Below are 6000 nucleotides of genomic sequence, written 5' to 3' on the forward strand. Positions count from 1 at the left end.
TCCGCTCTTCGGGTTTTATTAGCATCCTTGGGGAAGCTCCCGTGTACCGGCAGCCGGAGCGGGCTCGAGCCGAGACAACGCCACGGGGAGGATGAACGGTTCCCAAAAGCACTTCCCAACACACACAGCCCGTCCCTGTCCCCTCCAGACAGGCTCCGGCACCCCAAAGCCACAGCAATACCGAAAAGCGGACGGCTTTGCTCCGGATGCTCCTGAAAGGAAGCCGAAGCCCAGGGAAGGGGAGGAGGGTCGGGCAGCGTCCCCGAGGGGAAGGGCTGGCAGGAGCCAGAGAGGGGCTGCAGGACCCCAGCCCTCGCCAGACCCTGCCCAGAAAGCCCCATCCGCTGCCAACTCTGTCCGGAGGAGAAAACCGAGCCCGTTTCAATTAAAGCATGATTTTTTTCTTTTAAATCTATATACTTAAGACTGTGAAGACGGCTCCAGCACCTTCAAGAGCAGGCTACGGACATAAACCAATAGGGAACTGGTTTCCACTCCCCTTCAGCGGTTTGTTCCACCAGAAGCAGAAGACGCACTGGTTTTCAGAAAACCAGCTTCAAACATCACCTTACAGTAACCTTCCCCCCGTTTCCCAAGGGCAGCACCGACACTGCAGTGGCTTAAAAGCCCCGGCGTGCTTCGGTCCCTCGGCTCGGGGCAGGACTCGGGTGGGGAGGGACCTCCTGAGGTCACCTCGGCCAAGCCCAAGGTTCCCCCGGCTTCGGTGCCACCTGGGCAGAACATCTCAGGGTTCACCAGGACACAGGCAAGGACCAGGACAGAGAGAGGGATGGAGATGGAGGGACACCCCCCGGCAACTCTTCCAGAAACAAGGAACACCTTCCAGCCCAGCCCCCTGCAATCCCCCCGGTTCCACCACCTCCGGGATAAACTCCCAGTTTTCGGGTAAAGCCCAGCAAATGTTTCTGAGCCGAATTCCCCGCGGGGTGCGCACATTTGAGCGGAAGCGCTGGGAAGGCAGCTGGGATAAAACACCGCACATCTCCAGTGGACAAACACCCCCGGGGGTCTGGGCTTCTCATTTCGTTAAAAAAAAATATGAAAAATCACTTTCCCGCTGAGCAGACTATTCCATAACCGCAGCGCTCCTTGTGCCTTTCCTTAGGAGCCATCCCAAGCAGACGCAGGATGATGTAGGACATCGGCCCCATCGCTGCTGAGTTTTTCTCTTGTGACACTCGTTTTCTCCAATTTTTTAAACTTTGCTGGGCAAGTGCATTTCTTGCCCTTGCACGTACTCGGTGCCTGGGTCCTCTCCACGCAGAGCAGGACTTTAAAGGTGCGGGAAGGCTCAGGCTCAGCGAGGAGCCTGGCAGGAGGAGGAGGAGCAGAACCGTCCAAGCTACTTTCTCTGCTGGTGCCTCCCCAGTATCCCCTGGTTTACGGGGGTCCAGCCGGTGACTGGGAGCGACTGGGAGCCCCTCTCGCCCACGCACCCACCGAGGCAGCTGGCAGCGATGTTCCCGAGTGGGTGATTTAGGAGCGCACATCATCACTTAAGCTTTTAAATGCCTCCAGTCGCGGGGAAAATGAGAGTTTTCACCTAAATCTTTGGAAAAGCTCCTCTCTGGTGAAAAAAACCACCACCAAAAAACCCTGCAAAAGTCTCTGCAACTTCTTTAAAAGGCTTTTTTTTTTTTTGCCTTTTTTATTTTTTTTTTCCCAGAAGAAACCAGCAACCTCCAGGTTTCGGGCTCCTCAATTTTTCCCTTTTCTCCTACTCCCCTCCTTAATTCTTGGGAAGGGAGAGACCCCAGCATTCCCCGGGGGTTCCCCCCACCTGCGCTTTAGGCTCCCGCTTCTCCCCATCAAAACCCTTCTATAAAACCAGTGGCATCATCAAAAGAAACAGGGGAAAAAAACCCAAAACCCCACACCTTCTGCTTCCATCGAGGGAGGCACCTTCCACTCCTAAATCCAGCAAACCCGGCAGGCGGGGGGAGCCGGGGGGAGCCAGTGTCCCCAACAGGGCAGAGGGGCCGGAGGTGTCACACACACCCCCCCCGGCCAACCTTGGACCCCCCCAACAGCCTGAACTCGCCCCAAACCCTCCCGGGAGCTCTGGAAAACGTTACCATCGCTGGGGGCTCGGGCTGGGGCGGGCAGAAATCTCCATTTTTTAATTTTTTTTCCTTTTTTTTTCTTTTTTTTTTTTTTTTTTAAATTCTGAAAGGTCTGGATTTTCAAAGCGAGTACTTCAACCCCAGCTTCCCTTCGCCATATCTCTGTTCGCTTGGGGTTTTTTAACCTAAAAGGCAAAGACAGAAGCAAATTCAACCGGAGAAGCGGGTTCAGCCCCAGCAATCGCCCCTCAGGTTCTCTAGGGAATTCCATTTATTCATTTCTTTGGAATTTAAAAATCCCCAAACTCTTAACAAAGGGCATCTACACGGGACGGGCTCCATTTTCAGTGGGTTCAAAACTTGAGGCTACAAAGTTTATGTTAAATTGCAATTTCTTGGCCATATTTGCCAGTTACGGCTCCTACATGGAAACGGGGGGAAATCAAGGCATTTCCCTCACTCCAGGCTGGAAATTGGGAAATACATTCCTTCTCCCAGGTGTGCTCGAATTGATTAAGTCGTCTCAGCTTTAAACCTCATGGATGAAATTTACTGGCAAATTGTTGACAACTAATTTAACGACTAATTATTTCTAGTTTTTCCAGCAGGAAATCACCAGAACGCCTTCATTTCCAAGGGGCTGGAGCTCTCAGAGGTGTGAGATCAGCAGCAGAGAGCTCTCGGCTCAGAGCTGGGGGCTCACGGAACCAAAGGGAAGAAGAACACAAGTTTATTTCCCTTTTTGGTAACCAAAAAAGTAGCAACAAACCGAATCCCATTAAACTCGACATCCTCAGAAAGGAGCATTCATCCCGCCTTTCCATTTCCATTCCCTGCTGCAAACAAGGGCGCTGCTAATTTTTTTTAATGATACTAAAACTTTGAAACCAGACCTGTTTTAAGGAGAAGGGAACGATCTGAAGACTGGATTAAAAGCATATTTTGTCTCAGCATTCGAGACAGCGTCTTTATTTTAATGGAAAAGAACTGGCAAGCTTTTTTTCACCTTAATTTTCAGAGAATCCAAACACCGGGCGGGAGAAAGGCGCATTTTTCGGTTCATGCTGACAAACAAAGAAATCCCACTCGCTGTTATCAAAAAATTCTAAAATATTTCGTTACAAACAATTAATTGCACGATTATGCACGGGTAAAGAGAACGTTTTGCCAGTGTGAAAACACGGATTTGAAACAAAGACTTGGGGGGAAAAAAAAAAAAAAAGAAAAAGCCAATTTTAAGATTTCTCCATCCATTTCTATCCACTCCACTCAACCCCTCAGGTCACTAACACCGACGAATTCCCACCTCTGCTCGGGAGCAGACGGACCCTCCGGACCCTCGGAACCTCCGAGGGGCTCGTGGGGAGCTTTACTGCAAAATACTCTTTTCCTTTTAAACCCACGGGCTGTTATCAACCCAAACCCCTCTCCTCCCCCCCCAATCGCTTGGTTTCATTCTCTCTGGTCGACTCACTTCCACATTCCTCATATTTGGAATGTCTGCTTGATGGATTCACTTTCCCCCCCCGCCCCCTCCTCCCCCCTTCATTCATTCATTCTTTCGACCCCACCGACTTCGGGCTTTTCAGCTTCCCAGCTCCAACCCCCCCCGACCGATCCTTCCTCTGAACTAGGAAAACTCAATTATTTTTTTTTTTTTTTACCCTTAAAGAATCTTTTCTTTTTTTAACCTTCTGAAAAAATAAAGCAGGCAATAATTTTTAAGATTATTTTTTTTAAAAATCTTCTTAAGTTTCTCCAAGTTTTCCTATCAGCACAGACAAATCACAACTAACTCCCCAACAGCAATCAGATGCTTTAAACAAAATCTAAACTAACTTTAAAACTCTTTTTTATTTTCTTTTAACAAAACGACGTATTTATCAGCACTGACTTTTCTTTACAGTCTGATACTCCGAAAGTATTTCATTAAAATGGTTCCCCGTGATCATTAACATAATTTGCAGCGTTAAGTGTTATTTGAAGAATCACTGTAATTAAACAACTCTAAAACACTTTATCCTTCTTGGCTATTTTGGTGCGGCAGCTACAGGCACCAATCACTTCTTGGGCCATATTAACACGTGCACTATTTTTTAATTAATTTCTACCACGGGTTTAGGGGACAGGAGAGATTTTAACGAAGGAAATACACCAGCGGGAAAGATTTATTTACAACACGCGATTTCACCGGCCACTTTCGTTTCCAAAAAAACACTTTTCCTATTTGCACTTTCAACCAGAAGAAAAGGCGACCGAAAAGCCAACTTTTCTTTTTTTTTTATTTTATTTTATAAATTAACTGGAAAACGCACCAACGCTCACGACTTGTTTTCCCACATTTCTAAAGGGAGGGAGGAAAAAAAAATAAAAAAATTAATAGCGGGTTGGGGGGGGGGGAGGCTGTTTGGTTTAGATCCCACCAAACCCATCTGATTTTGTCCTCCCTGCTCACACGTAATTAACCATTTCCTGTTCATGTGCCTTCAAACTGGAAAATCCAGTCTTAAAAACAAGCAGAAAGGAAAGGAGGAGAAGAAAAAAAAATAAAAAATAAAGTTGCTTTTGAGGCAGCCCCCCTTCCATCATCTCAGCCCTTATCCAGGGAGGCCGGGGGGGGGGAACAAAATACACCAGATTCCCCCCAAAAAAGCTCTTTTTGGGGGTGACCAACCTGCCAAGTTTACAAGCAGTTGCCAAAAAGTTGCTTTTATTCCGACCAGAAACACAAACGACTTCCCCCAAAGTGAGACAAAGTAACGGCGGCGGCTGCGAGGGCGGCGGGGACCCCCCCGGGACCGACACCCCCTCCCCGGGAACACCCCCCCCTGCCCCGCCGGGACCCCCCCGGAGCGACCGGCGGCGGACGCGGCTCCCGGCGCTTCAAAAGCGGCACCGGGGGGGGATGGGGGTTGTTAAATGAGCCCCCCAAAAAGGGTTTTAGCAGCAAAATGCAGGTTTTAAGGAGACGCGGGAGAAAAGCAAACCGCGACCTTCCTTCCACCTATTGTAAAGTTCCACACACACACACACCCCCCCCCGCATTTCTTTGCGTTAACCAGCACAGAAATAATCCCACTTTCAGTGAATTTTTCCCCGCATGCTCTTGGGGGACGAGACCGGCTCCCCCCAACCCATTGATTATCCAGCAGCACTGAGAAAAAATAAAAAATTGAGTGTGGCTGGGGGTTTTTTTTGCGCGTTATTCTGTTCCCCCTGCCGGGGGAATTTGCCTTTCCAATAACACCCCTTTGCTCACCGGTAATGAAGCCCCAGCAAGTCACCCAGCGCTGTAACGAGCCCTAGCGACCCCCCCTCAATGAGGTGATAAAAAATAAATAATAATAATAATAAAATCCTGTGTAGGAAATTATTAAATGGATTTTTTTTTCCCTTTTTGGGGGTGGGGTGCAGGGGGATCAGCCCACTCTGCCGTTATTAGCCAGGGCTGTGAAGTTGGGTATACCCCCCCCAACAAAGCCAATGGAGGGGGGACACCCCAAAACTGGACTCCCACCCAACGGGGACGGGAAGAAGAGAGGGGGTCATGGAGAGCCGGAGGAGCTGGGAGAGTTTGGGGAGGAAGAGTTGGCTTCGCCCCCTCCCTCCGCGCCGTAACCGCCTCGTCACGTGGCCGACGCGGGTTTCGGGCTGTGCGATCCAACGTGGACTCTTTGGGCTTGGGGACTAACTGGCCCACAGCCTCGGTGGCCACCCCTTGAGTTGGAAATGGGGAAGGTTCTCCACCCAAAAAAAGTAATAATAAAAAAATTAAAACCTCTTTATAATTGCGATTTAAGGCGGGGAGCGCGGTGGCGGGGCCGCTCCGGTGTCCGGCGCCCAACAACAAAGGGCCAAGAAGATGGAGAGGGTCGGGCTGGGCAAGGCCGGCAGTGGGCGAAGCCGCTCGGCAGGT

This window comes from Chroicocephalus ridibundus, chromosome 17 (assembly GCF_963924245.1).
Source record: "Chroicocephalus ridibundus chromosome 17, bChrRid1.1, whole genome shotgun sequence".
NCBI classification, from domain to species: Eukaryota; Metazoa; Chordata; class Aves; order Charadriiformes; family Laridae; genus Chroicocephalus; species Chroicocephalus ridibundus.